The following is a 24,073-nucleotide window of genomic DNA, read 5'->3' as shown; positions in this document are numbered from 1 at the left end:
TCACCCAGTGTCACATAGCTTTGAAGTATCTAAGTCTGGTATTAAATTCATTTTTCTGACTCCAGATTTAGGACTTCATCCACTGCATGATCTAGCTTCCTCTAATGTTTTACTTTCATTTAAAACAAGAATAGCAACAACAACAAAAAATCCTTATTCCCTGCCTTAGAATTTATGCTAGGTATTGGTTCCAAGGCTACATGTGTACTAAGTGTACTAAGTACTAAGTGCTAGCAATGGGGGTTAAATGGTTTGTCTACAAATGTAGGTGTTCCCCGCTACTGTGTTTTTTTTTTTCTTTCAGAATTCTACCTATCTTTCTAAGCCCAATTTAAATATCTTCACTAAGTTTTCCCAGATCCTCCTTGACCTAAATTCAAGAGTCACAGAGTCTAAGGGTCAAAATAAAGCTTAGAAACCACTTTGGGAAAACTCACAAATAAGAAAGAAATCATTCTATTACATACTTATCTAGTGACTAAATATGGCAGTTTAGCCAGCATGGACTCTCAAAGGAGTCGACATTGCTTTTGAATAGCTTTGGGTTTGTTCATTTGGTTTGTTTGTTTATTTCAATTGATATCAAGCATCAATTTTCTTCTTTGAAAGTTCTATCTATTTTCTGGGGTCTGCCCTGGAGAACTAGAATCAATAAACCAAATCCTCTTTCCATATGGCTGTCCATAAATCAGTAGAAATCAGCTATCAATCTAATTGCTCCTTCCCCTCATAGTTATACAGAATGAACTGTGTCCCTCATGATACTGGTGACTCTCTTTTGTATGCCTTCCAGACTGTCAATGTCCTCTCCAATCATGGAGAAAGTGACCGAAGAGGGAATCATGGGAGTTACCTCCACTGATAAAATCATGATTATTAGGTTAGTTATGTGTACAATTATACAGAATCTAAAAAGTTGTAATATAACTGACATCAAGGTTAACACAGCTAATTGTGTTATATGAATGAGGCCATATTTTAACTCAGCAAGAGAAGTCTTGCCACCTAGCTGCATTGCTTTTTTTTTTTTAATAGTACCAAAAAAGTGTTTGAATTGGTAGAACAAAGTGCACATTAAAGTCCCCCAGGGAAAAAGATTTCCTCTATGGTCACATAAAAATTTTCAAGATTCTTTAAAATGTAGAATAACAGATATGACCTTAATCCATCATGGTAAGAGATATTCATGCAAACAAAAGCAGAGATCATATAACTATTGAAGTAATCAATCATTTTAAAAAGAAGATCCTGATAGGAAAATTAATTAATATTGATAATTGAGAAGGGAGGAACTTGATTGAATTTATATAGATATAACTCAGAAAAAAGCAGTCCTGCTATTCTTTGCTGTCCGTTAACATATGAAGTACTGTGTAAGATTTAAGCATCCACATTATTAAAAAAGATAATTGGAAGTCAGATCATTTGCAGAGGAGGGAAATGATGATTAAGGTATGCAGAAGATACCATTTCAGTATTTATTTAAGGAACAAGACATGTGAATCTTGAAGAAAACTCTTAAAGAACAATGTCTGTCTTCAGGTATTTAAAATTCTCACATGGGGGGGGGGGAAGACCATTGAAATTGTTCTCTCAGTTTTCTTAACCATTAATGTTATCCAGTTGTGAAATGGGGAGGGATGAAGTTGGCTATTACTAGACTGGATGATGGCACTTTAGAGAGTCCAAAGAGGAAAATTTTGGACTCACACATGATTGGTAACTTCTTTAGTCTCTAACAACTCTGAGTTTTGTGATTGAAATGTTCTTCCCCAAATGTTATATGTAAAATATTGTCTTTTTTTCCCCTTCAAGATATGGCCAAAATATATCCTGAAAAAGACATTGGCACATGATCTGATATCCCATTATTTGAGGTTGACCACAGCAAAGTTGCCTTTGTTAATTGATTCTATTTGTGTATTCTTGCTAATAGATACATAGACATTGAGGAATGCCAATTAAAAGTTGGTCTAGGAGTTTATTTTGCTTTGAATTCCTACACTGGGGAAAGATTCAGTAGGGGAACTATTAAAAAAGTACTGGATATAGACTCTGAAGACCTGGGGTAAAATCCAAGTGTTCTGTGTGACCATGGATAAGTAATTAAACCTTCCTAGACATCAGCTTCTCAAATGTAAAATTAGGAGGTTAGAATGTAAAGACTCTGAGTTCCCTCTAAATCTACAAATTTATAAATTTACTGTGAAATTAATTTACAGAATAACTTGACAAACATTACAGCATAGGGTTTCAGTGAAGGCCCTTTTCCTAGGACATGGGGAATCTTGCCTTTGATTGGCAACATGGGTGTGGAGTTTTCAAATCCAAGTTCTGTTATTTGATACTTGTGGGACATCAGTAGGGTACTTTAGTTTGTCAGCTATAAAACTGTGCAGAGTGAAATAAATCACTTGAAACCACTTTCATCTAACTTTATCAATATGAATATTGCACTTCCAGTTCCTTTCTAAATTTATTTTTATATCTTTCTTTCCAACTTCATTTCTTCCTTTCTTTTTTCTTCTGACTCATTATATTTAATTTGTTATGTTAAATTTCATTTTTTCTCATTGACATGTAAACAAAATTTTTAGATATTTTTGAGTTTCAAATCCCCCAGTCCTCTTTTTTCCTCCTTTCTTGAGAAGTAAGACAACTTGATGTAAAATATACATGTATAGTCATATAAAGCATTTCTATATTATCCATGCCATAAAAGAAAATGGAATAAAACAAATAAATAATCCCATGAATAAGAAAGGAAAAAAATGTTAAAAATAGGGTTCAATCCCCATTAAGATTCCATCAATTCTTTTATTGGAGGTGGGCATCTTTTTTAATTATATGACCTTTAGAATTGTCTTGAATTATTGTATTGCTGAGAATAGCAAGTCATTCAAAATTGATCATTGTTCAATATTACTATTAATGTGTAGAATGGTCTCCTGGATCTGTGGATTTCACTTTGAATTAGTTCATATAAGTCTACCCAGGTTCTCCTTTTGTCATTTATAATAACACAATAGTGTTCTGTCACAATCATATGCCACAACTTGTTCTGCCATTCCCCAATTAATGATTATAATCTCAATTTCCAATTCTTCCTGCCACAAAAGAGGTCCCATAAATAATTTTACATATATAAAACCTTTTTCCTTTTTCTTTGATTTTTTTGGGACATAGACCTAGAAGTGGTATTGCTGGGTCAAAGGGTATGCACAGTGTAATGGCTCTTTGGCCATAACACCAAGTGGTTCTCCAGAATGGTTAGATCAGTAAGCAATTCCACCAATTGTGCATTTGGAGCCCAATTTTTACATACCCCACCAATATTTGTCATTTTCTTTTCTGTCATAGTAGCTAATCTCATAAGTGAGAGATGATACCTCAGAATTTATTAATTTCCTTTTCTCTAATCAATTGTGTTTTAGACAACTTTTATATAATTAGAGTTAAACTAAATTTCTTCTAATGAAAATGCATGTTCATATCCTTTTCCCATTTATCAATTAAACAATGACTCATATTCTTATAATTTTGAGTCAGTTCTCTTTATATTTGAGAAATGAGTGATTTATCAGAAAAAAAATTATGGTAAAACATTTTTCCCTCTTTCCTACTTTCCTTCTAATTGTGACTTTTTGGCTTTATTTGTGTAAAAATGTTCTAATTTAATGCAATCATAATTATCTATTTTAAATCTTGGAATGCCCTTTATCTCATGTTTTGACTTGGATTTTCCTCTTATCCATAGATATAACAGAAAAAGTTATATATATTTTCCTTGCTTTCCTAATTTTCTTATACCACCATTTTTTATCTAAATAATTTATCCATTTTAATCTGATTTTTGGTACATATTGTGACATATTAATCAAGGCCTAGTTTCTTACAAACTATTTTTCAGTTTTCCCAATAACTTTTGTCAAATGGTGATTGTTACCTCCAAAATTTGGATCTTTGGGTTTATCAAACACTAGATTATTGTGGTCATTTACTGTATATTATTTGCTTAATCTATTCCACTTATGCTTGTCTTTTCCAGTATCAGATAGTTTTGATGTTTCCTACTTTGTCACACAGTTTGAGATCTTGTACTTCTAAATCACCTGCCTTCACTTTTTTCCCATTTTCATTCCCTTAATATTTTTAACCTTTTGTTCTTCCAAATGAATATTACTATTATTTTTTCTAGTTCTATAAAATATTGTTTTGGTAATTGGATCAGTGTGGTAAAGAATAAGCAAATTAATTTAGGTAGAATTGTCATTTAAAAATTATATTTGTTCAGCATACCCAGGGGCAATTCATATTTCTCCAATTCAATGATCATTTCTAGTGATATAATTAAAATAATCTTGTATCTGGGATGGAGTTCTGGGAGTTATCAATAGTTGGCATTGTTAATATGGAGTACATTACAGTGAATGGTGAATGTGTCAGCACAAAGAGAAATTTAACTATTAGAGCAATTGTTGCTGGTAGGTTGGGTGTTCTATTATCTGAAAAAGAAATCCCTGAAGGCATTGATTTGAGGAAGATGGGTTGAGCACAATGTAGTTAGATGTTGATGAGGTAACTGAGACACTCCTATGTGGTGCAAGACATTGTAAGACAGTGACACACAAGGATTGTGGTGGCTGTGAAGGATCTGGAAATTTTTTGTGTACTGTTCAGATACGAAATGCACTTCTTTGAGTGTAGTCCCATTGGTCCCATGGAGTAGGAAATGGCAAGCCACTCCAATATCTTTGCCAAGAAAATCTCAAATGATGTCATAGAGAGTCAGACATGACAGAAATGTCTGAACAACAACAACCATAAACCCAACCTAGTTATGGTTTCACCCATTTCACTTTACACTCTTTTTCTGATATATAGTCTACTTAAGGCAAATACATGGAAATGGAGGACATGGGAAAGTAATGCTGATTTTAGAATATATTTTAGCTATACAACAACAATGGTAACACTTTATATATCATTTAAAGGTTTGCAATGTTCTCTCCATATGGTCTCTTACTTGATCCACACAACATTTTTAGAGGAAGATATCATGATTTTCTTCATTTTGCAGATGAAGAAACTAATACTGGAAGACATTAAGTGACTTCATCAGGATCAAACTGATGATAAGTATTTATTATAGAGGTCATATTCAGGAATTCCTGTCTTCAAATCAAAGAAGGTATCTACTTGGCCACTTAGTTGCCTAAACATTATTCAAATATATTCCTTGGGCTCAATTATAATAATCCCCAATGTAAAGTAATTTTCCTGAATGACTTTTTCTGGATTATTCTGTTTAAATGATAATTTCCGTATTCTTTAAGTCCAAAATTGAAGTTCTATCTCCCCCTAAAAATCTATAAATGGCCAATTGGTTCAAGCATTGTAAATATTAATTTCCTTATTTGTAAAATGTGGCTGTGGCCAAGAAGAATAGATCTTCTTTGCTGCATTTACTTGCTATCTAACATTTTAGAGTTATGCATAAGTGGAATAAGCACCCAGTAGAAGTTGACTGAGTACATACTAGTCAAAGAGTGATCTACTGATCTCAGGGGATACAAAGGAAAAAAAAAAACATATTCTCTCTCCTCAAGGAAATCACTCTCCATTTTCATGTAGAAAAAAAGTCACAGAGGTGCCATGAAACTCTGAGATTCTGGGATACCTAATTTGAAAATCTAATCACATACAATTTTTGTTCTGTTATATTTAATTTTACAGTGGCCCTAAAATTTGTGATAGTTTTGTGATTTTTATTGCCAGTTAGAATAGAGACATAGCTTGGGAGTATGAAAAAAGTCCTCTATTTGAAGTCAGTAAGTGAGGGTTTGATTCCTGGCTCTTACACAAACTAGCTGTATGACCATGATCAAGAGACTTTACTTCTCTGGGTCTCAGTTTACTGGTCAGTAATATGGAGATGATCATATTTACCTCACTGGCTTGCTGTAAGTACAATACACATATGAGCTAAAATAATGAGTCCTGGGTAAACCCAGTTTTTTTTTTCTCCCCAAACGATTACAGTTGATATTTCTAGAGTGTTTTAATGCTTAAAAAATGCTGTTTGTACATCATTTTGTTTGAATCTTGAAAATAACACTGTGACATCAGAATCACAGGCATTACATCTCCTATCTTGCATAATGGGGCACTTAGGTGGTACAGCGGATAAAGTACTGGAACTGGAGTCAGGACAACAAGTTCAAATAACAATCCCTGTCTGTCTCTGTTTTCTCATCTGTAAAATGTAAATAGCACACAAGCATTCTAAGGTGGTTGTGAGGGTAAAATAAGATAACATATTTAAAGTGGTTTGGAAATTTTATAGAACTCTTTGAATGCTACCAATATATTATTAATAGAGACAGTGAGAAAAGTTATTTGATTATTATTATATGGCAAGTATGTGTCAAGAAAAAGAAGTGTTTGATCCTAAGTTCAATCCTCCACTGTAGCCTTTCTCCTTCTGTATCTAATGGTACACTGCATACATAACACCTCAATATTTTAGATATGATTATGGCTAAATATTATTCATTAAATTGGTGGCATCTTTTCTGACCCCTCTACACTCCTCCTCAGGAGATTAGGTGAAATAACCCCTATTTTTGGGGGGGAGGGACAAAATTTTGTTAATAAGAGAAATTATAAAGGTTCTGCAAAGAAACACCTTTTTCATCTTTGCATCCTCTTCCCTTCCCAAGCTCGTTAGCATCTTTGCTTCTGATCAGAACTCCTTTTTAAGTAGATCACAAGGATTGATTGCTTTGAGCTAAGGCTAGCATTGAAATTACAACTCAGTTATATATTTAATAATTTGTCTTTCCTTCACCTTTAAAGAGGTAACTGCAGATTGCCATTTCATCTTACAATTAGGTTTCTCCTTCCCATTACCTTAAGTGCATTTAAAGGAAGAGGAACCTTATCTGATAGGTAGCAATATAGTGTCTAGAGTCTTTTAGTGGTTAGTTTGGTTTTATTTCTCCCTGAGTCCATCAATTTGCCTCCAGAGTGGATAGCTTGCCATCAAGTAAAAGTTTATCTGGCCATTGACAAATCATAAAACTTATTCCAAGAGGGAAGAATGAGCCAAGAAAGGTAGAACTAGAATGACATGATTTCAAAGAGCTGCTCTCTTTACATTCACTAATATCCTGCCTGTAAAGTTTGCCTCCCTCTGGCCAATCAAATGGGCTCCAATGCCCTATTAGATGAACTATTTGGTCTGCTACAATTCCAGCTTCTGTTGAAATAAAGCATTGGTGTCATTCCTTATGATCCTTTCTATTCCAGTTATTAATGACCTCTCACTTTTGAAATTCCCCTCCAAGTGTGTTTTTATCTACTGATTTATGTACACATAGTTTCTTCCTAATAAAATGTCAGTGAGCAAAGACAGGATTCATTTTGGTCTTTGTATTCCTAAGTGCTTAATAGTGACTCAAGTTGCATATGGAAGGCACTTCATAAATGTCTCATGAACTCAATTAAACGGGATGTGGTTCAGTTTCCAACATGAAGAGCTCTAGTGCAGACTGCTGCAAGAAAGCTTTGGTTTAGTTGTCTCCTAAAAGTTGAATCATGTCATGTTGACACAGCCTTGTAGCATGCTGGTATTATTTTTACTTCTTTCATTGGATCCCAGTGTACTTGCAAAGGACTGGATTACAGGTAAAAACGTGAGCCTGAGGACTCTTGAACCAAGGGCCATGGAACATTGCATTTTCAAGTATATCACAATTACTGAAATGCCTGGGACAAATAACTTCTCTGCCGATACACTCTGAGCATTCACAGAGCTCAACAGCCCTCAAAATTCCTCATTTCATTCTGAGAGCAGGATGGCTTTGTGAGTTGCTGCTGACTGCTACAGTCGCTCATCTGCTATTCAGCCCACAATGTATTAAAGTGATATTCTCCTGAATTGCTAGCAAATGGCCAATGTGTTTCTCTATTTCTTTTTGTTCTTTAGTTGGCATGATGGTAAAAGATGTCATAGTTTAACTCTTCCAGAAGATATTGACCAGTATACATGGAATTCATCTTCCAGAGGTGCCCAGAAAGTACTCCTATAAATCATTCTCTATTGTCTGGCTCATGCAATCAGTAGATATGAGTTTTAATGCTCCCTCAAAGGACGTCTAAGCTTGATCACAAGCAAGATACCAAATCTTTCTTATTCAGTTTCCTTGTCAATTAATATAAATAGTAGTATTTACCCTAACTACCTCATAATGTTGCTGCAAAATATAGGAGTCTGCTGGATATGGAGTCAGGAAAACCAGTTAAAATACTTCCTTAAACTTTCTATCCCAAGTATCTGGTATATGCTAGATATTCTTTTTTTTTGTTGTTGTTGTTCATTGCAATTTCCTTAATTTTTTAATTTTGATTAAATTTTTATTGATAAATTAAGAAAAATTTCCATGGTTACATGATTCATGTTCTTTCCCTCCTCTCCTCCCACTCCATTCCCATAACCAGAACACAATTCCATTGGGTTTTACATGTATTATTCATCAAGACCTATTGTCATATTATTGATATTTATATGCTACATATTCTTGATTGACTGGTTAATCAGTGACAATGGGCAATGATCCCTACCTGCTGAACTATCCCCTTCAGAGAACACTCATGGGCATCCTATCCCATTCTTCTAATGAATTTTTACATAAAGAAGTTTTCTCCTCCCAACTATTATAGTAGGAAGTTTAGAAGAGTAGGGCAACAGTAAAATACTCATCTGTTGTGGGTTATTACCAGTCTTCTGATAATAAAGAAGATATTAAATCCACTAGATGCTCATACTGGAATTGCTGAGACAAGGCCAACTGTGTCTAGAATAGCAAATGCCAGATCTGAATCCATTCACAAGGTAGTGATCAAAAGTAAATTAGAATAAGCAACATATCCTACTCTCCTGGTAATGTTCAAACTATGTGATGTCAGATCCTTTAGGAGGCAATATTATTTTAAAATCTTGCTTGTGGGTCTCATATTCCCAAGGCTTTTCTAAACTTAAGAGTTTTAAGATCAAGAAAGAAAAAACTCTTAGGGCAAAGTGAACTTGGTATAATGGAAAGAATACTGGCTTTGAATTAATAGGAATTAGGTTATAATCTTGGCTCTGTTACTTATTACTTGTATGAGGCAAGTCATGGAGACTCCATTCTCTCATCTATAAATTGAGGGGAATGAGATTGTTTTAGCTATATCTCAAGTTTGTTACATCTAGGATTTGTAATCAATTAAGAGAATCTTTAACTTTGGTCTTAACTATGTTTGTTTGGTTAGAATATGCATATGGAAATCTATAATTAAGAATTATAAGGGAATTTGGAGTTTCAATCTCTATGGACCTTGATTTATTACATATAAAACTATGCTTATTGTTTAACACCTTCATTTTGAAAAATCAAGATCCAAATGAACAATAAGAGTTTTGATGTACCCAAAGCCATATATGAACTACAAAGAAGGGGCATGCCTTTTGACCTCAAATCTTTGTTAACGCTTAGTGAAACAGGCTGCCTTGCAAAGAAGCATAGGTCTCCTCTCAGTGGAGGTGCAGGTAGCTACTTCTTCAGGATAGTAGAGAGGAAATTTTTTGTTTGGGTCTGAATTGAGCTAAATTTGTTTCTTGAGTTCCTTCCAACTCTGAAATTTTAGGAAAATAAACACAGCAACATAGGTCACTTAATTTTCAGTTCTCTAGTTTGTGGCCTCAAATTGGTAAATCCATAGAGGAATTCTATATGAAATTAGAGTTTCCCCTTCAATTTTAGAAGTTATCTCAGGGGCTTGGGATTTCTATTGGAACATGTTTAGATTGAAGGCCACTCTATCCAAAATATAGTATTAAAAAGATTTCAGAGTCTCTTATCCTGCCTATGAGATATCATGTTCTTTATTCTTCAAAAAGACTATCATCATTTCCCATGCTCATGTACACAAAACAGACAAAATGCAAAACTTAAAAAATAAAAGCTATACAACTTAAGTTAAATGAACTGAAAGTCCTAGTATCTCCATGCATCATACTGTTAAATCCTCTCTGAGACCTGGCAGGTGACATTTGTTTCTCAATAAATCTAGAAATGGTATGTGCTAATCCTGTCATGAAACAAAAGGAGTACAGAATGAAGAATTAATGGAGAAAGAATTAAAACTGTGCCATTCATAACAAATTGAATTGCCATTTGAAATAAAGATCCCCTTAGCAGAAATGTGTGACATAGTATCTCTGTCATCTATTCAGGGAAATAGATGGATATTTTCTGCCAGTTCAACATTTAAAGTATAATATTTATGAGACAAGAATATTTCCCTAACAGGCTTTCTAAGCTTCATCTTTTTGGTACTGGGTAGAAAGATTCACTTCTGGACAAAGTGTCACAGCTTTAAAACCACTCTGCACCTCCAAACTTATTAGAACCTCACTCTCTCCAAATATAAATTCGGGACAAATAACAAAGTATACATCAGAGTAGACAATGTATAAAAAGAAGATAGCTTCATACTCTCTGGAAATAATGGGTAAGATATCAGAAAAATAGGAAAGATAAAAAAGTATCTGGTTTTCATTAGAGTGTGACATCTTTGAGGGCAAGGACTATTTGGGTCTCTGTCTCTTGAGTCCCACACAAACATTTATTGATTTGATTTCAACTGTTTTTTTTGGAAGATAGCAATTATTTTGTTAGAAGAATCTCATTGCATATTGGTGTAATAAATACACAATTTCACCTTTTTCTACATGGTATTATTTACAAGGAATTAGTCTCCCTTGCTCCCATTCTTCTTCCCCACAACTTGAAGATATATTTGGTATCTTTCCATAATGAGTTCTTCCTTGATCTACAATTTCTCTCCAGTTATCTCATTTTGTTTTGCTAAGAAATCCATAAGTGGAGTGTCAACATCACTTCCATCCAGTTCTTTAATGGCATTATTTCTTAGAACTGATTCCTCTTCAAGCACTGAGTCTGGTAACTGACAAAAATGCATTTCATCATTTTGGAGAGGGTTATTATTTCTCTTAAGATTATAATTTTAGAGGTGGAAGGGACTTGATAAGTCATCAAATCCAACTTCATTTAAAGATAGGAAGCTCAGGTTAAAGATATTAAACAACTTTTCTAAGTACATGTAAAGATGAAGTAGAATACTGAAATAAGAACCTCGTAGGCCTAAAATGAATGGTTAATTTTAACCACACTATTCTTTCTTGAAAATTAAGGAAAGATGACAAGTCAGTCAATTACATAGTTTGTGGATGAACTAGAGAAAGATGAGAAAGATATGGGTGGAACAATCCTACTTATTTTTTTCAGGAGAAAACACAGAACAGTTTTATCATGGTTTTGTCTTTTCTAGAAGGATAAACAATGAAGTCTAGTCAATAAGAAAATGGGGGAAAGGTCTAGGAAATGCCTTAATTCTGGATTTTGAGTCATGATTTCTCATGAACTTCCATAAGAGACTTAGTGGTGGAATGGCTATTTTACAGTGAAAATAGATCCGAATTCAAGTGCCACCTCTATAACGAACTAGATGTGTGATGCTAAGTGTTTTGCTAATTCTTTCGGTGATAACAGAAATATCCTAAGATTTTAGATTACGGATCTACCTGTTGCTCAGTGATTTAATGAATAATCTTGTATTTGGAGTCAGGAAGACAAAAGTTCAAATTTTGCCTCCCATAGTTAGTTGTATAACTAGCCAAATCACTTAAATTATGTCAGTCTCACTTTTCTAATCCCTAAAATGCGTGCAATCATAAAAGTCACCTCAGAGTTGTTGTAAGGTTCAAATAAGAAAACATATTAAAAGTAAATGCAAATCATAAAATAATATGTATATATAAGGTATTATATAATAATTATTATTATTATCATCATAATGATACTTTTCAACACTTAACCTGAAAATAATTGTAGAAATACACTAAATGAACAAAGAACTTTATATAAATTCTGCAGTAACCACAGAAGAACCTGGGACTCCAGACAGAGTTAGTCCATGGGCTTCTAGTATTGTTGTTTGCAGTGAACTCCTTTTAGAATAAGACTGCTGAGCAAATCTCCCAGTTTAACTAAGGTCAACTCAATTATAGCACATGGTTTATATCACTTATTTCCAAACACATGGATAAAGAGAATACTAAAATAAAAATGAAATAGTTCCACATTCATTATCTCATTTCTTGAAGGAAATGCTAGACTTGCAATCAGAATAATTATGTTTCATGCCATATTCTGCTAATACTTAGTAGACATGTGACCATAGAAAAGACACTTAGGATAGAGTATCATGGATTAATAGGGACTTTAGATGTGATTTAATTAAGGATTCTCATTTTATGAAAAAGAAAACTGAGTCCAAGGAATATCAAGTGATTTTTTTGAGATTATATGTATCAGAGTCAAGATTAGAATCCAGAAAATCTGACACCAGAGGGCTTCTTCTCCATCTTGGTTTCATCATTACTAATATGGAAATAAAAATATCTACAGTGGGTTCAGCTGGGTAGTTCAGTGGATTGAGAGCCAGGCCTAGAGATGGGAGGTCCTAGGTTCAAAGCTGGTCTTAGACACTTTTCAGCTGTGTGACCTTGGGCAAGTCACTTGACCCCCATTGCCTAACCCTTACCACTCTTCTGCCTTGGAGCCTATACACAGTATTGGCTCTAAAACAGAAGGTAAAGGCTTTATTAAAAAATAAAAAATAAAAATAAATATCTCCAGTGTTTTCTGCTGTTCATAGTACTTGAAAGGATCACATGAAATCATGTCTTAAAAGCACTTAGTCAATTTTAAGGTACTATGTCATTGCCAGTTATTATTATGACAGTCTTATCTCCTGACAAAAGTATATTAGTTGATAGTGGGCCAGAATTGGTTCCAGAAATATCTGTTATTTGCACATGGGCAAATGGGCTAATTTTTCAGTTCTCCTAATTCCCAAGCCAAGCAAATCTCTAAGATTATGATTTGTAGATAAATTGTTAATTTAAAATAATGGAGGGATTTTCCATAATGACAACTTAAAAATAATTAGTGTAATGATAGCCTCCTGATACACTTTTCAGTGTTTCACCAGAACATAATTGTAGAAATGAAAAATACAATATTTCATATAAAAATTAAATAAAGAATGAAAAAGAATGAAGGGATAGATAAGTAGACAGACAGACAGATAAATTGATAGATAGATAGATAGAGAGAGAGAGAGAGAGAGAGAGAGTTAGAAAGACCAATAGATAGATAATTCCAAGGGTGTGTTGGAGCCAGCTTGACTCAGGTCTTTCAAAAACTAATTGTAGAAATTTTAATGTAAGTATTTATATCTGAAAAATTGGCAAACACTATAAATCAAGTCTTTTTTCTGGATATGAGAAGGTGATGGAGGAAATATAAATAATGCAGATTAAATTCAAAAGTATATTGTCCGTACTTTAAAAAAATATTTTTGAGATTCTTTTAAATGTTTACCAGCATATTCTGATAGCTCCTTATTTTTGTAAATAAGGAAACTGAGAACAAATTGTTTCCCTGGCATCTCACAACTAATAAAACCTGAAATCATGACCAGTGTCAGGTATCTGACTCTCAAACCAGTATGTTCAATCATGCTAATCATCCTGCTTAACAGCTTCCCATCTGGGAAAAACATGGTCTGAGGAAAGAAGACAGCCTCCTCAGGATTACCAAGCAATCTTAGTTGATGAGGAATTGGATGTTAATAGTGATACCGATAACCATACATCCATTCAGAAAGGAGATCGGCATGGCTCAGTCAATTACACGCTTCCTTTACCTTGATCATATTTCTTCATGGACCTCTTCATCACATAACATCTCAAGATGCATTTTATCAACTCAATTATATTGTCACTCCCATGACTCCATGGTAATGCCTTGGATCAAGACTAAAATGGAAGTGTGTCTCTGTGTGGAGCACCCTGAAATTAGTTTGTACACTCCCTCTGTTATGCAAATATTGCACATGCTACTTGTCTAAATCTGCTTTGGCCAAGTTTCTGACTGGAGAGATTTCTCAGTTTAATTATATTTGACACTACCCAGTGTCCTAATGATTCTCCTTCTTGCTAATGAACTTGTCACGCTTATTCACACTGGCACATAGGAAGCTCAGTAATATAGCAGATTTCCATGGTGGATACAAAGCAGAAACAATGCAGTTAACAGTAACACAGACTCACAGACTTAGAGTTGGTAGGGACTGCATAGAGGTTGTACTGTGCAACCTCCTTATTTTACAGATGAGGACATAGAGGCACAGAAAGTTTAAATAATTCACCTAAAGTCATACAGATAATAAATGGCAGATGAAAGACTGAGGCTTACAGCTGGAGAGATTTTTAAGTCTTTTACTCCAAACTCCTCATTTTACAGATGGAGAAAATAAATATCAGTTGAAATACTTTATCTAAGGTCATCAAAAGATCTTGGAAGATTTTCAGATCATAAATTGACTTCTGGTAGATACCTTTGAAGCCATTTATTCTAACTGCTGATGTTTAGATGATGGAAATGAGAATCAGAAATGAAGTCAGTCTGTCAACAATTGTTGTTAAGTAATGAATGTATGTTGGAAATTGTGCTAAGCATTAGAGTTATAAGGATGGGAAAAATATCTCTGACCCTTAAGGAGCCAACATGCATATAACTCTGAATATACTAGCTATATAACATAGGGTAAATCAGTTAAACTGTATCTGGCTCCATTTCCTCAAACACTAAGTAGATAAATTAATAGTACCTATTTCCTGGGATTATTATGAAGATTAAATACACTAATATTTGTAAATCTAACACAATGACTCAAACACAATAGGTACCTGATAAATATACATTCCTTTCCCTCTTTTCCCCTTCAAAACTATTTTTCTTATCTGTTTTAATATTTCCATAGTTTCTTACATAATATATTATAATCACAATTTATTTTTACTACTACTTTCTTCTTTTTTGGAGATGTGAAGTTAATAATATTAATAATAAGTAAATATTTATATAGAGCTTGATTTTCATCATATATTAGATTATTTGACTATTGGGAAAGGGGTTATAGAAATCATGTTATTTCCCAGTAATCTTTAAAACACTTATTTCCCCATTTATCCATTATACCTTCCAGAGAACAAAGTGAAGCCGACCAAATTGAAATCAGAATGCTGGGGTACTCTGATGAGAAGAAACCTATTGTTTTACAGCATTAATTGAAACAAATTCAGCTCAGGGAACCATCTATCAAATTCAGTTCAAATAAGTGGAAAAATGTCAGATGTGATGTGGGTCTTGTACTAGCATTATATTTGAAATGATAAATAACTTTGAAGCACAATACTAGCTATCTCTCTCAGATATGTTGGTGCCTTCAAAGAACCATAATTTCATTTTTGTGAGCATGTCTTCAACAGATACAGATCAAAACATCTCCCCTTTTTCTCACATGTCCTCTGTGATAGATACTCCTTGAATATCATTTCCAAAGAAGTAAAAATGAAGATAATCACACAGGACACAATGGGATGGTTCATTGTTGGTGATTAGACTACAAAAGGAAACCACTGAAGAACGTTGAAGAACAGGAGAAAAAAATCTATAAATGAACTGTAAAATAAGAAATGATAATCATTCATGAAATAAGTGCAAGAGATGAAAGATAAACAGGCAAAGGTATTCTCTTGTAGCATTGGGATGTCAAGAAAAAGCCAGGAAGACCTTTACCTTCTTGGATGAAGTTTATGTGGTTAACTAAGAGGAAAATATGAGCAAGATCTAAGATAGCTATTATCAGGAATGGATGGGCAGTGATCTCTATATTTGGACAGAACAACCAGATACAAGGTCACAGATCCATTGAACTATGATTAATCCTAGAAGCTTTTATGCAATTTATTGTAGAAATTCTTTTCTTGTTCTTTAAGTATCTTGACTGTCAACATTTTACATATCATGATAAGCTTCTTTTTCTTCTTTGGGAACAAGAATACCTTTGCCTAAGGAAGAAGAAAATACCATGGAATCTCTTTAATAAGATTTGTAATCAATAACGAGTTTGCCAATAAGGTCCCCTCAATTCTATTCCCATCAATAATCAAATGAGATAAGCTTACTAGGTCAAACTACAAATGTAACAAGTGTATAAAGAATGCATACTACATAAATTATGACATGCAACAGGATGGGTACCCCATTAAGTAAGTAAGTATTCATGTTATTCTTCACAGGCTTCATAGCAGGGCACTTCTGAAGAACAATGAGCCAGACACAGAACTGAAAAAGTGGAAGGAATTAGATTGGCTTTCATTTGGGAGACTACTTTATTGCAATGATTACCAACTGCTCCCTGACACTTAAATCTTTCTTTTGAGCAACAATCTTCTCTCAGGGCTCCTATTTTCCTATAACACATTTTTCAAACAAAACAGAATTGTAGTAGCCCAAAATAAACATGAGATGTGCATATTTAAAGAGTCTCTTTTTGAAATGTTCATATGGGATATTTGTGCCTGATTTGTGGTAGAATCCTCCAAGCTTGTATCAGTCTGATCAATCCTAGTATGACATACCATATATGGATCCTGAAAAGATGATGCATTTTTGGTCCTCTTCTAGTAAAATGGATAGCTAAATACCAACCAGTCAATTATGTCACATTTTCTAAATAACCAAAACTATGTATGATCCAAAGGTAATAGGCATATTGGTATATTCATGGTTAATTTTATAGCTTCTTGCATTGTGCTACCAATATTGTACATGGATTATTGTTATGATTAATATTGTAAAACACATATACTTGGGAAAAGAAGTGGGGTGGTCACAGACAAAGGGCAAGGTATAACATATGGAAGGCTAGAATTCTGCACTTGTATCCAAAAAATGTAAAAGAAAGCTGAGAAAAAAACATCTTTGTTCATTGGGCAAAGCCACTGTCAAAGAGTTATAGAAAGAATATGGAAAAAAAATCTCAGGAGATAAGTAGATGTGGATAGGCTATCAACTATTCAAAAAGAGTTATAATATGTTCATTTGTCCATTAAAGTATATGTACATCAGCATAACATTATCCATTAAGATTTCACCTACCTTAAAGTAGATTGAGGAAATCATGAAATGAGTGTTTAATGATATTAAATAATTTGAAAAATATTATAACTATAAACAATTATCAAAACATATTATAACAAATTAAAATGTCTTTGCATAAGGAAGTATATATAAATCTACCTCCTCTCAAGAGAATGGACCCCTGAAATTCAGAGAATGGCTTTAGACTCCTTAGAATTTCAGTGATGACAAATGTAAACTGGGTATGAACCAAACTTCTTTTACTTGGTACTTATATGACATTGGGTAACCTTTTTCAAGTTCATTTGCTTCATCAAAAATAAGGGGATTGGACTAAATGAACTCCCATGACACTTTTGGGAATTAAATTATCCTAATCTGCTTGACCATGTGGAATGACATTTAAAAAGTAATATAAAAGTGAAAATTGATTTTTTAAAACTAGCTACAATATTCCATTAACTGAGGTGATATTAGTAATACTGATAAACATCTCAGATTTTTTTTTCTACTAATCCTTATCTAGAGACTGGTTCTTTAGCTGAGCAAAGTATTTATCCAACAAAGAAACACAGATTAATATCTAAAATGTATTAAAAGAGAATGAAAAGGTCCCTGACAAGTTTTCCATTGCTTCCTGAAGCTAGTGCAAAGATGAAATGACACAATTTCAAGATATCCTATATTTATATATGTACATATAGGGGGCAGCTGGGTATCAGAGTGGATTGAGAACCAGGCCTAGAGATGGGAGGTCCTAGGTTCAAATCTGGTCTCAGATACTTCCCAGATGTGTGACTCTGGGCAAGTCACTTGACCTCCCCATTGCCTAGACCTTGTCACTCTTCTGTCTTGGGAACAATACTAAGTATTGATCCCAAGACAGAAGGTAAAGGTTTTTAAAAAAAAATATATATATATATATATATTAAATAAATATACTCACATATACATGAATTAGTATTTTTATATGTATATGTAAAGACATGCACATGCATTTTTATATACCTATAGCTCTCTGTTTTTTTCTGTTATACAAAGAGCCTTTATTACTCACAAATTAGGTCATGATTTAGACACTACAGATATTATTTTTCCATTTATTAGATAAGGAAATTGACATTTAGACTAGACAATTTTCTAATAGTAATAAAGTATCTTTCTTTTGGGTCTTCCTTGCCCCTGATTTCTTTTATTTTGGTAATTTTCTTTACTTGAACCCTTCCTTTTATTTATTTATTTTTTTTGGTGGTCAAGATAAGGACAGATTGCATAGAAGTGACAAATTCAACTTCTTTGGAGTTGAGAGTATTTCGGAATGGTGGCCAATAACAGGAAAAGAATGTTTTTGAAGGGACTACCTCACACTACCAGGCCAACATTTCATCAGACAAAGAAACCCTATATGGAATCCCTACAAAATATAATTTAATAAAGTTGCAAATATCAAGTGATGGAAAACCCTTTTACTCCTTGAGGAAGACTCTTTTTACTCTACTTTTGGAAAGAAGTAATGATTAAGACAAATTTACTTTATATAGACCTATTTCTCTATCTCTGTTCCTACAATCAAGGTCTCCTATTTCTGCCTTCTTATGCCAAGCAGAAGAAGGATTTTTTAAATAAAAAATTTCCAAATAATTGAAAGATGGATTTCATTTCTACCCTACATTATCTTCTTTCTTCAAGGATGAGTAATTTCATTAACATGCTCTCCAGCCCTCTTAATGCCAGTCACTCTCCTATAGATGAGTATCAATATTCTTTATAAAATGTGGAAACAAGAAATAAAAATATCATTAATGCTACCATGACAAGGTACAATGAAACTGTAGTCTCTCTTCTTTTGATCACTATATTTCTATTAATGTTAGCATTAGTGTATGGGGTTCTGGCATTGTATTGGTGGCCCATATTGACCATGCTGTCCTCTCTACAATTTAGCATTATCATACTCACTTCAAGGTGAATTCTGATTCAATTTCAGGTCTTTTTCTATAAATTTCCTTTGTCTTATCATGTTCACACAGTATGTACTTGCACAGCTGACTTCTTTAACACCTTTGCATGACTTTATACTTATCCCTTTAAAATCTTATCTTATTAAAGTTAATGTACTATTTTAGTTTGCTAAGAACTTCCTGGATCCTTATTTTTTCATCCCGTGTTCTAGCTTTACCTCAAACCTTTATATCATCTGCATTTTTGGTAAGTTTGCTCTCTGCCTTCATCAATGTTGGTGATAAAGTTGTTTGACAGAAAAGGTAAAAAACAAATCCCTAAATTATTTTACTGGAGAATGCTTTCCAGAATGATACCCACTCAATAAATCTGATCTCTTGATGTGGTCATTCAAGAGATAGAATTCTCTTTATTGTCCTTTCATTCATCTCATATAACTCCATGTTCCTACAAAGAGACTGTCAAAGAAAGGAAATCCTTTGCTAAAAGCAGAGTGAGCTAAGTATGTAGAAGACTCTTTCCTACCTGTTTAATTGACAACTCTGTTTAAACACACACATACACACACATACACACACACGCACACTGCTTTTTTCTGAGTGTTTACTATGTGTCATTTTAATCATGTGTTCTAGAATTTTGTCATGAATCTAAGTTTAGTTTAGAATATGGAGAATACAATTCCCCCACTTTTAAAAACTAGGTCAGCATCTTCTCCTCTGTGTTCATTCAATATTTTTCCTGTTCACCATGGCACTTCAAAAGCCACTGAGAATACTTCAGCAATTAAAAGTGTGGGTACTTTGCTCCATTTTTTTTTGTTCAGAGGATCATGTTTACCTGTTTCTTTGATTTGGTGTAGGTAAGATAGCAAATAAATTAGCTATTTTAAATTCCCTAACATTGATCTCAGACCAATGTTTTCTACAATCTCCATCTTTGATGGAGAAAGCAGAAGTTGTAAAAAAAATTGGTATGCCAAGATAGCAGAGTACAGCCAACAATCCATCTGATATCTCCCAATATTCCCCTCCAAATTAAAATGATTCCTCAATCAAATTTGAGAGTGGAAGATCTCAACTAAGGGCCAGATTGAGATATTTTTACAGCCTGAGAAAATTTAAGAGTGTTGCAGGGATATTTGGGCCTCAAAATAGTAAGGGGGTTGGACGACTGGTCAGAAAGAAATTATAGAGGAACTTTTGCTGGCATTGGGTGTGGTTAGTGTTGAACAGAAATGCTACCACATATATCTGTCAAAGACCTCATATCTAAAATATATAGAGAATTGAGTCAAGTTTATAAGAATACAAAGTATTCCCCAATTGACAAATGGTCAAAGGATCTGAACAGGCAATTCCAGAAGAAATTGAAACTGTGTCTTATCATATCCAATGTTCCAAATCAGTTATAATTAAATAAATGCAAATTAAAATGACAGGTACAAGCTCATGTCTATCAGACTGGCTAATGTTACAAAAAAGGAAAATTTTAATGTTAAAGGGGATGTGAAAAAAATCAAGATACCAATATACTGTTGGTAGAGCTGTAAACTGATCCAACCATTCAGAAGAGCAATTTGGAACCATGTCCAAAGGTCATAAAATTGCACACTCTTTTACCTAGCAATATCATTACTAGTGATGCATCCCAAAAAGGTTAGATAGAGGAAAAAAGATCTACTTGTGCAAAATATTTATATATTTTCTTGAGGTGGTAAAGAACTGAAACTGAAGAAATATCCATTAATCAATTGGAAATGACTCAACAAGTTGTGGATATTATTATAATATAACACTATTGTGCCACACAATATGCTCAACAAGATGATCAGACACACACATACAAAATCAGACAGACAGAGAGACAGAGAGAGAGAGGTTGGAAAGATTTTTATAAAACAATGCAAAGAGAAGCAAGTAAAATCAGGAGAAAATTATTCACAGTAACAAAAATAGTGCCTATGATCAGGTATAAAAGTTGTAATTAAGGATATCCAGGGAAATCATGAAAAAATGCAAAGGAAGGAGAACTTGCAGTCCCAGATCTCAAACTATGCTATAAAGCAGTGGTTATCAAGACAATTTGGTACTGGCTAAGAGACAGAGGAGGATCAGCAGAATAGACTTGGGGTAAATGACTTCAGCAGGACAGTCTATGATAAACCCAAAGATCTCAGTATTTGGGACCAAAACATACTTTTTGATAAAAACTGCTGGGAATTTTGGAAGACAGTATGGGAGAGATTAGGTTTGGATCAACATCTCACATCCTACACCAAGATAAACTATAAAGAAGGAAACTATAAATAAAATAGGTGAACACAATACACGTAAGATCTTTGGGAAAGGAAAGACTTTAAAACCAAGCAAGAGCTAGAAAAAAATCACAAAATGTAAAATCAATAATTTTGATTACATCAAATTAAAAAGTTTTTGTACAAATAAAACTAATGCATCCAAAAATAGAAGCGAAGCAACGAATTGGGAAACAATCTTCATTACAAAAAAGTCTGACAAAGGTCTAATTACTCAAATTTATAAAGAGCTAAAACAGTTGTACAAAAAAATCAAGCCATTCTCCAATTGAAAAATAGGCAAGGGACATGAATAGGCAATTTTCAGTTAAAGAAATCAAAACTATTAATCAGCACATGAAAAATGCTCTAAATATCTTATAATCAGAGCAATGCAAATCAAAACAACTATGAGGTATCACCTCACACCTAGCAGATTGGCTAACATGACAGCAAAGGAAAGTAATGAATGTTGGAGGGGATGTGGCAAAGTTGGGACATTAATTCATTGCTGGTGGAGTTGTGAATTGATCCAACCATTCTGGAGGGCAATTTGGAACTATGCCCAAAGGGTGATAAAAGACTGTCTGCCCTTTGATCCAGCCATAGCACTGCTGGGTTTGTACCCCAAAGAGATAATAAGGAAAAGACATGTACAAAAATATTCATAGCTGCCCTCTTTGTGGTGGCCAAAAATTGGAAAATGAGGGGATGCCCTTCAATTGGGGAATGGCTGAACAAATTTTGGTGTATGTTATTGATGGAATACTATTGTGCTCAAAGCAATAATAAGGTGGATGAATTCCATGGGGACTGGAACAACTTCCAGGAATTGATGCAGAGAGGAGCAGAACCAGGAAAACATTGTACACAGAGACTGATACACTGTGGTACAATCGAATGTAATGGACTTCTCCATTAGTGGCAATGCAATGACCCTGAACATCTCGGAGGAACCTGTGAGAAAAACCAATATCCACATCCAGAGGAGACACTGGGGGAGTAAAAACACCAAAGAAAAACAATTGCTTGAATACATGGGTTGAAGGCATATTGTTGGGGATGTAGAGTCTAAATGAACATTGTAGTGTAAACATCAACATGGAAATGGGTTCTGGTCAAGGACACATGTAATACTCAATGAAATTGTGTGTTGGCTGTGGGAAGAGTGGGTGGAGGGGAAGGAGGGAAATAATGTGATTATTGTAACCAAGGAATAATGTTCTAAATTGACTAAGTCAACTTATTCAAATGGAAAAAAGAAAGGAAGAAAAAAAGTTGTAATTATTATCAACAATGCAAGGTTCTAGGACAATTACAAGGGACTCATGAAAAAGGCAATCTACTTCCATAAAAGGAACTGGTGAAGTCTGAATACAGATTGAAGCTACAATTCTTCACTGTATTTCCTCCATGAATTTCTTCTAGTGTAAATGATTTTTGTCATGTTGCGAAACAAGACAAAAAGAATATGGATTCTATGATAACTCACGTAAACCTATATTGGATGACTTTTCTTTTGGGGAGGGGTATGAGAAAGAGAAAATATATCTCAAAATGTGAGAAAATTATTATTAAATTGTTTTCATATGTACTATGGAGGGAAAAAAGAAACCATTGCATATAAGCAGTACTTATAACTAAGAAGAACTGATGCAAAAATAAAGTGAGAAGAACCAGGAGGTCATTGTGCATAGTGACAATGTTGTCATATTTATCAATTGTAAAAGACTTGTCTGCCCTGATTAATACAATAATGCAAGACACAATTCAAAAGGACACATGATGAAAAAATGCTAATGACCTACCGAAAGAAAAGAGATGAACTCTGAATTAAGGTATAATTTCTCCCTTTATCACATAAATTATTTGATATAATTTTACTTGCTTTTTCAGTGTGTGATGAGGGGTTGGAAAGGAGAGAGAATTTGGAACTCAAAATTTAGGAAAGAATCAATATCAAAATATTTTTGCAATAAATTGTAAGATATAGAAGAAAAAAAATTAAACTCTCTTTCCCTTCATCATCCATTATAATCATTGTTTTCATGCTAAGAAACAGTTCTTCTCATTTTTCATTTTCATCCTAACAAACTGCGGGAGAAAGAAGTCCTTTTTGTTGATCAGTGTCCATTGCCATATATGATCCTCTCTATTTTTCTTCCATAGGCCTTCCATTCATTTATATATTTCCTGGTATATTACCCCAATTATGTATTTTGTTGTACATTAAAAATAAAGTACTGATATCCCATTTTTTTCTGCATCAGCTTCACTGTCCAATATATTCCTATACATATCCTTTCATGAATCCATAAATTATACACACACACACACACACACACACACACACACACACATAAATATGCATTGGAGGAAGGGAGTATTTCAACAAGAGTACTAAGTTTGACATCATATTGTTTCATACTCATGATTTCCCACCTTTTCTCAGAAGAGAAGGAGATACAATCTTATCTCTATTCTTTAGGGCCAGTTTTGGTCATTGCAACTCTTTTCTATTTCTTGTTTTTATTACCAATTTTATACTGAATTTCATAGATATCTTTTTTGTCATTTTGCATAAAGTTTTTGAGGTTCTGTTTGTTTCATTTTTCATCAATTCATGTAATTCTTCTCATATTTCTCCATAGTCTTCATAGTCATAATTTCCTATGTTAAAAACTATTTATAT

At 33.7% G+C, this 24,073-nt stretch overlaps 1 protein-coding gene and 1 long non-coding RNA gene across 10 annotated transcripts in view; one reads left to right on the top strand and one right to left on the bottom strand.

Annotated features, from left to right (window-relative positions):
- The window catches only part of LOC130454992 (uncharacterized), a 67,048-nt gene extending 50,525 nt beyond the window's left edge, over window positions 1-16,523 (top strand). Inside the window, exon 2 of the long non-coding RNA XR_008912748.1 lies at window positions 15,184-16,523. This is a non-coding gene — a long non-coding RNA (uncharacterized LOC130454992). The remainder of the gene's footprint in view (window positions 1-15,183) is intronic.
- The window catches only part of LRRC4C (leucine rich repeat containing 4C), a 1,396,296-nt gene that overhangs the window by 801,956 nt on the left and 570,267 nt on the right, over window positions 1-24,073 (bottom strand). The gene's annotated exons all lie outside the window — the stretch shown is intronic.

This window comes from Monodelphis domestica, chromosome 6 (assembly GCF_027887165.1).
Source record: "Monodelphis domestica isolate mMonDom1 chromosome 6, mMonDom1.pri, whole genome shotgun sequence".
Taxonomy (NCBI): Eukaryota; Metazoa; Chordata; class Mammalia; order Didelphimorphia; family Didelphidae; genus Monodelphis; species Monodelphis domestica.
The sequence above is the reverse complement of the archived record's forward strand: the minus strand, read 5'-3'. Positions and strand labels throughout refer to the sequence as shown.